This window comes from Erpetoichthys calabaricus, chromosome 3 (assembly GCF_900747795.2).
Source record: "Erpetoichthys calabaricus chromosome 3, fErpCal1.3, whole genome shotgun sequence".
NCBI classification, from domain to species: domain Eukaryota; kingdom Metazoa; phylum Chordata; class Cladistia; order Polypteriformes; family Polypteridae; genus Erpetoichthys; species Erpetoichthys calabaricus.
In genome coordinates, this window is record NC_041396.2 from 45062027 (window position 1) to 45073707 (window position 11681).

General features: G+C 39.0%; 1 long non-coding RNA gene across 1 annotated transcript; it reads left to right on the forward strand.

Moving 5' to 3' along the window:
- Positions 1-630: 630 nt before the first annotated feature.
- On the forward strand, positions 631-2820 carry LOC127527053 (uncharacterized). Its single transcript, XR_007934422.1, has 2 exons — positions 631-993; positions 2559-2820. It is a non-coding gene; the product is annotated as an uncharacterized LOC127527053 (long non-coding RNA).
- The last annotated feature ends 8861 nt before the right edge of the window (positions 2821-11681 follow it).

The window sequence follows — 11681 nt, forward strand, 5'->3', positions numbered from 1 at the left end:
AATCTCCCGATTTCATGATGTCCTGCACAGACTCATGTCACCCAACTCCAGTGACAGCCAGGCAACCTCAGAACCTCAGAACATGTTTCAGTGTACGATCTTCATTTTGTTCTCAGTAAATAAAGAGTCATACTTTACCATAAATTATTATTGTCTCATATCTCCACAGGGCATTCTACCAGAAGGATTTTGGTTCATTGAGGTGCATTTTGGGGAACTCCAGTTGGGCTTTCTTATGTTTGTCTGGCAGCAGTAGGCTCCTACCATACAGCCCCCTTTAATTGAATTGGTGACAAACGGTGGGATTTGAAAACCTTGTGTTTGAAGATCAGCTCTTGAATCTGTATGGAAATTGTTTGCAGTTCTTTCATCACAGCTCACACAATCCTCTGCAAATCCTTGACCAATTCTTCTCTTGTGTTTACATCCAGAGACATTTGCTACAGTGCAATGGGCCACAGACGTCTGGATAAACTTGCATTGAGTTAGGGCTGCCAAACATCCTCATTTTCCCTGAAATGTCCTCATTTTTAATGTGCCATGGACTGTCCGGGAAGAGTTTATAAAATTTTGAAAATGTCTAGAATTTTGGCTCCTAAAATCTGAAAATCTCTATATCCTTATATTGGTAAAAATTTAAAGCTGTACACCAATCAGCATTTGTGGAAATAGTGTGCACACTTTTTTCCCAGAATCTTCACTTCTATTCTGGTAGTAAACAGCGCAGATATTGACGAGAATAGTCAATGTCTGTCCAACTTGGCTTTTTCACTTCATCTTTTGCATTCAGCTTTATCTTCTTGTCGAGTAGACAGTTCATTATAAATGTTGTTCCTTCCTTAATTATTTGTAATCCTAATTCACCATAACTAAGTGAATTTATTCAAAATCAAAATTACAATTTCACATTTTCTATGTGAGATCTTATTTTTGAAGCTTCGTTAGACAAGAAATTTCATACATCCAGGTACAGTCCATCGTATTTAAGTGCAAGTAAGTACTGCTTTGTAATATTTTAATGCAAAATATTGTTATTACCACCCATTGTTCCAAAATGGATTTATAATTGTAAATGAATGAGTCAGCTATTAAAGTTTCAGTTAATTAATAAAAATCGCACATTTATTTTGTCATATAAATGCAATATATTTTTAGTTATCAGTTGATCAAGTAATAAGTCACTTCTTCAAGTAATTTAATAATATTTTAATAATTCTTTCATTTATACTGAAAAGAAAGTTCAACTTCACAGAATACTTGAACAACAAATATCCTTGTTTTCGAAAGGGCAGAACAGATTCAATTAAAGGGCTAATACTCCCAAGATTCAATTTCAATAGCATGCTATGTAAAGATTTCTATTCATATTTATCCAAGAATCCAGATTACTAAGAAAAATAGCTTCAGTGTAAAAATATAAAAGAATGTAGATAAATACAAAAAAAAAAAACTAAATTGAAAAGAGTCAAACTATTTTTATTTTACTTGAAGTGAATTTACCATGTGTATCATTTTCAGGTTTACCACAGTTACGCTAATCCAAATAAGAACAGAAGGAATGAAGTCTGTTAATTTAAGAGGCTTGACATATTCAAAATATTTAATGGGTTATTAGTTTGCCAGTGACTGTGATTATGGCCATATTTATAGTGATAAACTGGAACTAAAGGTTTAATATTATTTTAAAAACCCATAAGACAGTATAAAGGCGAATAATGGCATCATTGGGAAAGGCGTCCTTAAAACTCTTCATTTTTAGACCCAAATGCAGTGGCGGCTCGTGTATAGGCACTGTGGAACTGCAGTACCCCCTATTTCCACTTGATATTATCGAAAACATTTAATATAATGAGTCCTTTTTTCTTTAATTCCTTCTTTATACTTGTACAATATATAATCCTTAAGCTTAATGTCAGCAGCCATTCCCCAGTTTATGAAAAAGATATAAAAATCTTTGTATGAAACTGTGCGCTTCACAGTTCCAGTGGTATGGTGTTTGGCTGTTGTGCGCATGCGCACACAGGAAGCAGCACGCAAGGCTGCGAGGGAGAAGAGAGCACTGTCGCTCCCGCAGTGCCGACCCCTGCTTTCAATGGAGAAAAATTTCCTCAGTTATCATCCAGAGATCAAGGAGAAAATTATTGATCTTTTCGCACAAATTAAAACAAGAAGAATGGATTTCATTTTTAAATGAATAGATCAAGCTTGAACTGTAACAATTTAGGATATAGTAAGTAAGAAATGTTTGATTTTGTTCTTTTAGGATTTTATCAAGTTTCTGAATAAATTTTCTTTTTATACATGTTTGTTTCCTTTTACACAATTTTAAAACAAAGGCTAAAAATTTTCTGGAGCAGCACCCTCACTAATTTTAGCTACGAGCTGCCACTGCCCAAATGTCCTCATTTCCAGAGAAAGAGAGTTGGCAGCCCTACACAGAGTGGACACAGGGACATTAAGGTCTCTACAGATGGACTTGTAGCCTTGAAACTGTTTGTGCTTTGTTACAATTTTCTGTCTCACCAATTCACTTTCTTTCTTCTGTTTCTCCTTTTTAGTGTGGTGCACACAGATGCAAGACAGTCCAATGAGAAATAACATTTCTTGATTTGAGACAGTTGAATGTTTGCTTCTTATACTGAAGACACAAACAATGCATCACAAGTGAGTTTACTTACAAAATTAAAGGAGAAATACCGCCTTGAAATCCATATACTGTAATTCTTACAACTTTTAAAAGGTGACAATAATTATGCCCAGTCTATTTTTTATTCATGTGTGGAATTACTTTAAACAAAAGAAATAAATATGTGAATACCACACCCTTTTAATTTCAACAATTGTCTGTAAGATTTAGTGCATTATTTGAAAAAAAAGTGCAAAGGTGCCAGTATTTTTGGCCACAGCCAACTGGTTTGAAGTTACTTATGGAAGTTGTCAAACTCCACGCAGGGAAGCGAACCCGGGTCTCCTAACTGGCACCTTTCACTGCGCCACCATACCGCCCGCATACAAACTTAAAAGGTTTACATAAAACAGAAATATATACCTTTATTTTTACTTCCTTAACTTGTGGAGGGTGTATCCTGTAGCAAAGCCCTAACTTTTTTCATGAAAGCCCCTTTCAGTCATTAAGCCTTAAAAACAGGTGTAAAGCTAAACTTGCAGCACCACTATTCAATTACACTTGCCTAACGCCTCTCCTAAGGGGAGATACTGTGGGATCTGGGCATCAGTCAAAGCACCAATCACAGGCCCGATTAGAAACCGGGAAGCTGTGATTTGTCGTCTTCCTCCCATGTAACAATCACAGCCCGTGTTACAACGCACTATGTATGTATGTGTATATGTATATATGTGTATGTGTGTGTGTATATGTATGTGTGTATATGTATGTGTATATATATGTTGATATGTGTATATATATGTGGATGTGTATATGTATATATATATATGTATATATGTAGATATGTGTATATGTAGATATGTGTATATATATGTATATGTATATATATGTTTACATAACCTCTTTAACACACTACTTCTCCGCTGCGAAGCGCGGGTATTTTGCTAGTATATATATATATATATATATATATATATATATATATATATATATATATATATATATATAAATAATACTGTTCACTAGCATAGTAACATTTATCATTACTGATCAACAACACCTCAGTATGGCCAAGTGGGACATTCTCTTGATTTTTAACACCTAATTTGTTGCTGTCAGAATGGCAAGTCTGGATATCTCATCTTCGTTCATCAAATGAATGCCTCTCTTTACTGTGAAGCAGTTTTACCTTGAAGTTCACACTATTTCATCTACAAGCATCTTGGAGGTGGCAGGATGTCAACATGAATTTGGATGAACAGGCTGACCTTTTTACTTTTTTATTGTGGGGGGTGACAGCACTTCAAATTATGAAACCAATATTTAGCCTGTCAAGTGTTGTCAACTTCTGAAAGTGTTTTCTCAGGGCTTCTTCCTCATAAACAAGAATGGATTTGATAAAAGATCTGCACGAGTAGCAACAATCATTCTGAAGCAAGCACTCACGAACTGTAATATCCATCTGAATTGACAGATAGAAACTCAAGAAATAACTAACAAAAAAAAAACTCTTCTCAAACACACTCAATAATTACAGTAATAACAGACATCAGTTATATCTTCATTCTGTACTCCACTACTACCTCCAGCTGGTCCAGAGGATGTCCCATAACCGAGCCTGCATTTTAATCAGATCTTTGATTGTTGGAGCCTCTCTTGAAGTGATGTTGCTGGCCCAGCACACCACCGCACTGGCCATCAGAGTTGTATCAGTATTTCAGTATTTTAGTAGAAAAAGATCAACCAAGGAGGATATGAAGTGCATCAGGAATAGTAAAGGGAAATTAAAAAATTATAGACAGTGAAATAGCAGATGTTCTAAACTCACATTTTTCTGAGGTCTTCACAAGTGAGGAAGTAGATAACCTCCCAGTGAAAAATAGGACTAATAAGGAGGTACTGTACTCATTGATCTGGAGTTGTAGAGGGAGAAGTGCTGCTCAGATTAAATAGGCTGAAATCAAACAAATCACCAGGACCAGATAAAATTGACCCTTGAGTTCTTAAGGAGGCTTGTGAGTACCTACAGTATATAAACCCTTGACATATATTTCTAGGAAGTCACTGCAAACTGGGGAATTGCAAATATTATCCCATTATATGCTGTAAATGCGTGACCAGACAGATCCAAGCAACAATAGGCCAGCAAGCATCAGAGGAAAATTAATGGAAGGAATTATTAAGGATAAGATTGAGAAGCACATGGCAAGTACATGAGAGCTGGGCATCAAACTAAAAGAAGTGGGAGTTCTGGGTGATGTTTTTAGATGGGTGCAGAATTGGCTCAGACACAGGAAGCAGAGGGTGATGGTGCAATGAACCTCATCAGAATTGGCCAAAGTTAAAAGTGGTGTTCCACAGGGGTCAGAGAGAGAGCCACTGCTATTTTTAATATATATAAATGATTTAGATAGGAATATAAGTAACAACCTGGTTAAGTTTTCAGATGATACCAAGATAGGTGGATTGGCAGATAATTTGGAATCTGTGAAATCATTACAGAGGGACTTTGATGGCATATTGGCTTGGGAAGACTTGTGGCAGATGAAATTTGATGTCAGTAAATGTAAAATATCACATGTAGGAAGTAGAAATGTTAGGTTTGAATATACCATGGGAGGTCTGAAAACAGAAAGTACACCTTATGAGAAGTATTTAGGAGTTGTAGTGGACTCTAAGCTATCGACTTCCAGAGAGTGTTCAGAAGCCATTAAAACAGCTAACAGAACATCAGATTATATAGCACAATGTGTGGAGTACAAGTCCAAGGAGGTTCTACTCAAGCTTTATAACACACTGGTGTGGCCTCATCTGGAGTACTGTGTGCAGTTTTGGTCTCCAGGCTACAAAAAGGACATAGCAGCACTAGAAAAGGTCCAGAGAAGAGCAACTAGGCTGATTCCATGGCTACAGTTGATGAATTATGAAGAAAGATTAAAAGAGCAGAGCCTATACAGTTTAAGCAAAAGAAGATTAAGAGGTGACATGATTGAAGTGTTTAAAATGATAAAGGGAATTAGTACAGTGGATCGAGACTGTTATTTTAAAATGAGCTCATCAAGAACACGTGGACACAGCTAGAAACTTGTTATCGGCAAATTTTGCACAAACATTAGGAAGTTTTTCTTTACACAGAGAACCGCCAACACTTGGAATAAGCTCAAGTAGCGTGGTAGACAGTAAGAATTTAGAGACTTTCAAAATTAGACTTGATGTGTTTTTAGAAGAATTAAGTGGATAGGTCTGGCGAGTTTTGTTAGGCTGAATGGCCTGTTTTTATTTTTTTTTGTTCTAATGTTCTAATGTGAAGAATGTCATTACTCATATTAAAGGAGTGCAGTTCCCTAAGAAAAAAACAGTTTTTTCTATTCTTTCTTATATCGTTCCTCTGTGTTACAAGACCAGCCCAGCCTGTCACTGATGTGTACCCCTATAAGCAGTGTGCCACTTCCACATCCAATCCCTGAATAGTGACCGGGCATAGGGGCTCTTTGGTACGTCGAAAGTCAATAACCAGTTGATTGGTTTTGCTGATGCTGAGTTCCCAATAATTCTCAATTCTGTTCCTGTGTCCTCTAAAATATCTAATCCTCCTCGTCAATATACCCCATTAGAGAATTTCTACAATTGACGTGACCTGCTGCTATATTTATGGTCCGAGATGTACAGGGTGAACATGACAGGACTGTTCCTTATGAAATTGTAAAGGCACTGTGAACACCTGTTCATATCCAAATAGATTTTGCTATTTTCAGGAAGTGAAAAACTCGAGAGGCATTCCCTAATTATAAATGATTGTCACATGGAAATTCCTCTTACATGTCTGGTTATTTTGTGTGTTTGTTAGATGTGTAACACACTGTAAACATGTAAGAAAACACACTTGTGGTATAACATTAAGCTGCATTCGGATTCTTAGCTGATTTGAAAGCTGGAGCATTTGTAAATTTTCTAGTCACTTGATCAAACAGATTGTTATCACAATTTTGTTTATTAAATATTTTTTATCACAATGAATCATATCAGTGAGGATAAAATGTAATGCCATGTATGAGTCCATCCATCCATCCATTTTCCAACCCGCTGAATCCGAACACAGGGTCACGGGGGTCTGCTGGAGCCAATCCCAGCCAACACAGGGCACAAGGCAGGGAACCAATCCCGGGCAGGGTGCCAACCCACCGCAGATGTATGAGTCGTGTGCATAAAATATTTTTTTTAATACCATATCATGGGGCTGAAGCAGATTCCAAGTCAAGTGATGAAAAGACTGATGTGCTCGTGTTAGATGTGGACATTCAGTGGCTAATTGTAGTTCAGATTTGCTTAAATATACAGTTTTTTCTAAGAAGTACCCAATGGAGATTTAAAGCCTGTGTTGTCTCAAGATAAACTGTTGGTAGAAAGCACTTCCAGTGTCAAGAGAAATACGGAATCACTATCATCTTTAGATAATGCAGCTATGAAGCTGTAGCATAAAGTGTCACTGAGATGTCCTTCCTACATTTCTACATAGATTAAGCTGCTTTTTTTACTTTCTGGACATGAACGTCATGTCACTTACCTGTTTCAATTTCAAGGAGCAGAATGTGACGATGCGGGTTCACTCCATGTTCCTATCTTCCTTCTGGGAGCCCTTGAATGTCACCGATAAGCTAGGCAGTGAAACACAACAATGAAGCAAGGGGATGGTGCAAAAAGTGCTAAGTGCTTTTATTAAAAACAGCAAACAAAACAAAGTGTTCAAATTAAATAAAGTGCAGTGTATCAAACGTCTTCATTAAATAAATAATCCACTAAAAAGAGTGAAAGGTGGAGGTTAAAATCCAATACAAAAAAAAATCTTTTAAAAACAATGAGGTTAAAACAATGGCTGGAAGTAGTCTTTTACAACACAAAGCACGGTGCCTTTCTTCTACTGGTGACTCCCCTGCTTCTCCCATCCAGGTTATGCACCAGGGGAGCCACCCTACCTGCTGTTGACCTTCTCTCTGCATCTCCTGCTGGTTTGTTTGCCTCACCAATCCCTGGCTCCGGTAGGCTCCACCAAACCGTGACTTGGGCTCCCCAGCGACCAGGGCGCTCACGCTAGGGCTTTCATGTCCCAAGTCCCGACTCCCTCTGCCTTCACTGCCCTTATGAAGCGAGCCATCCTCCTGCTCTTCACAAAATGTTCAGCGGGAGCGACCACAATCGACTGCTCCTCAGGTGCTGGCCAAACACCAAGGCTCACTGCTCAGCTGCCCGCTCTCCTGCGCTCGCTCTCCTGCACCGGCTTTCCTCTACCTGCTTCCAGTCTTCTTCTACTGCAACCTCCGTTTCTTAGTTTCCCTTCCTTCTCTTTCCTTTTTTTTTTTTTTCCATTCTAGCCGCCTCGCGCTTCTATTTATCACGGTGACGTGGATCAGATGTGGCAATTAGCAGCTCCCAGGGAACAATTCCGGATGCGGACGACTCCTCACCTGTACACTTAAGCGAGGACCGCCCGCATCACAAACTCCCCCGGGAACCGTTCCGTCCACACAGACCATGCCCCCTCTCTAAGCCACGAATGCGGTGATTATTTATTTAAAAAATGGTCTTTTTGACATGAGCTGTGGACCTGCTACACCACACAGAAGTGAAGGACAAGACGGCACACAGCTGCAGAGATGAGCACGGGATTGGGTGGAGGAAGAAGCAGACTGTTAGCATTGAACAAGACCTACTGCTGCATTCTGGTACAATTAAGGTCGGGACTTACCTTCGATTGTGATGGATAAACAAGCAATATCATTACTACTGTACTGAGTCAATAACTTATCATTATTAGTTTATTGGATATAGCAGGTTGGATAATGGATGGATGATTAAATACACAAATGCACAGCTAACACTGAGCCATCCAACCCCACCAACACCTGAACCCTTCCCATCCCTTGTCCTGCCCCGAGGTGTATTTGCTTCAATGGCCTAAACTGCAGGAGGTTTCACTGTTCTGCTGTCAAGATTGTCTGTCAAATTAGTTAAAGGAAAAAAAATATAAAATATTATACAAGGGGGAGTAACCACTCTCAAGGTAAAACTGAAACAGCAAACTCATTTGGGGGTGAAGTTGCAGAGAATGTTTTTCAGTTTTAATGGAACACTTTAATTGTGTACAGCACACTGTATTTAAGATATCTCAATAAACATTGAACTGTCATTGAATACGTGTGCCAAATTTCAACAAACTTGGTCCACTGGGAGTTGAAATTTTTATTTCATGCGGACGGACAGACTGACAGACATGGCTATCACACTGGGTGCTTTTCACATTATACTTTAACGCACCTAAAAACAATTACAAAATATTGTATATCTACACTCCCATTGAAGAGCAGAAAGGTCTTTTCTCAACTTTCTGTCTTTGTACCCCCAAGTGCTTCAAGCTTTTGATATAATTCCAACTCTTGGTTAAAATTACTTCAGGCCTTGGTTTTTTTCTTTTTCTTTCAAAACCATTTTCTTTAAAGATCCATTCTCGCCATTTCCTGATATGAAATTATTGGTCATGGCGTCTACCATCACTAGTAATACACAGTTGTGCTCATCATACCCAATGTACCTTCATCTTCTTGCTTTTAGCTAATAGGAATCGACTGGGTGGTCTTCTGCTGCTGTAAGCCATCTTCTTCACAGTTTGACACATTACATATTCAGAGACAGCCTTTTGCACACCTCTGTCATGGAGATCTGTTATCTGACTACTTGTGACTTTATGTGAGCTTGAATGAGTTTGACTCGTCTTGTATGACCTCTCTCTCTCTAGGTCACCAAAGTGTTGCTCACTGGATGTTTTCTGTTTATAAATCTTTATAAAACTCCAGTGTGTGAAAATCCCAGGAGGACAGGTACCTCTGTGATGCTGGAACCCTCCATGTCTGACACCAACAGTAAAGTCATTTAGATGACACATCTCACCCATTCTCATCTTGACCTTCTGACCTATGGACACAAGGCAGGAAACAAGAAGTCCCTCTCAGTCATTATAGACTCATGTGGTGATGCCAAGTAATCTAAAGCAGACATCCTTGGAGTGTTGGAGGACCAGTTCTTTACAAAACCCACTTACACACATTCTTACACTAACATGGAGCCCGTTCAGAATCACAAATGATCTCACCCCTCTTTGAGATGAGGACAAAAACCCAGTCAAATAATGTGTTTCTTTATTACTGATCACACCTTCTTGTGTTATGTCCTGAAATTGTCAGAAGATGGAGTCGTGGTGGCTTCTTGTAGTTCAATTACCCTAAAGATGGCTTTTGTACAGCTGCGTTCAGGTCGCTATTTCTTGTAAATCCACAAGGTGGCACCAAATCTCCACTAAAAATGTTTTCAAAGCCAGACAGCAGGCATACAGAGCTACAGCCAAAATGTTTTTCAAACCCCAAAATGTAATTTGAACAACGTTGCACATATACTGGTCAGCTACTTTTAAATGTGCAACATGAGGTTCATATTTATATCTCTTTAGTGTCGACTTGAAGAAGAAGAAGGGTATGAGTGCCACTGAATGTAGATGTTGTATGTATGAAGTATAAGGTTTCTCACTTGTCACAGCACTCTTTATTTAAAGGTCAGTATATACAAAGCCAACCAAAAAATGTGTGCACTCCTCACACATGTCACTCAAACACACATTGTCACTCAGCCATGTGTGCATGTGCTTCTTATTACAAACATTTTGTCACCTAACAGTACAGCTGTCTCTTTGCAACAATGTGTAACACAATGGCAGCTACATACTGTACAAGAGTAAGGAGCACATCAGGAAAGCTTTGTTGTGTTTTCTGTTTAATACAGGCAAACTGTATAATTTAGCATTTATTCTTGGAGAGTAGTGATGTTGGTGGACATGCAAGTAAGAATTTCACATGACAATACCACTGCTACTACTACTTCTACTACTGCTGCTACTTTGTGCATAGTAGTATACACAATAAACTAACAACTTCATATACTTAGGGTATAATCTATAAGCGTATTTTAGATGCGGTGGTATGCTTTGGATTGTGGGCAATTTCTGTTTATCTCCACACTTTGCTCTTGCCATCACTTTGATACATACACATTGTACCGAATGCAGAGACGACATTACATGTCTATACAGTGCATTGCAGCATATACTGTATGCGGTATACCAACAATTTTACATACCCTTGATACATAGGAGTATATAAACATAATACAGGGACAACTTACATGATCTGCGGCAAGATATATACAGTGACAAACTTACATATGATGCACAGAAATGTTTAATTCAGAGACAATTTTAAATAAACATGATATTTATCATTATGTATAAAACAGTGGCAACGTTCCTTACCTGTGATCACCAGCAGCATATGTAATATATTGACAATGGTCCATTTCTATTATGAATAGCAGCTCACTGTATATGCTATACTGACAGCTCTGCATACTCATGATGTATAGCAGCCTATATAACACTCTCAGTATTGTAGCCTATCTACTGTATATATATAATTCACTAAGCCGACAGGGCACGCAAGACAACCATGGGATATGCACGACATAGCCACGCCCGCCAACTCACAGAGACCCGCCCACCAATGCTACGACCATGGGATACGACGACAACTCACAGAGCCACGCCCACCGACAACTCACAGAGCCACGCCCACCAACTCTAAGAATTCACTAAGTCCATGGCAAGCAAGACGCATGCAAGACAGAGCCACGCCCGCCAACTCACAGAGCCCCGCCCACCAACAATTCGAGCGAGAGCGAAAGCATTTGCCAAGAATGTTTTCATTAATCAAGAACGAAAGTCGGAGGTTTGAAGACGATCACATACCGCCATAGTACCGACCATAAACGATGACGACTGGTGATCCGGCGGCATTATTCCCATGACCCACTGGGCAGCCGACCGGGTAACCAAAGTCTTTGGGTTCCGGTGGGGAGTATGGTTGCAAAGCTGAAACTTAAAGGAATTGACGGAAGGGCACCACCAGGTGTGGAGCCTTTCGCTCCATTTGACTCAATACAGGAAACCTCACCCGGC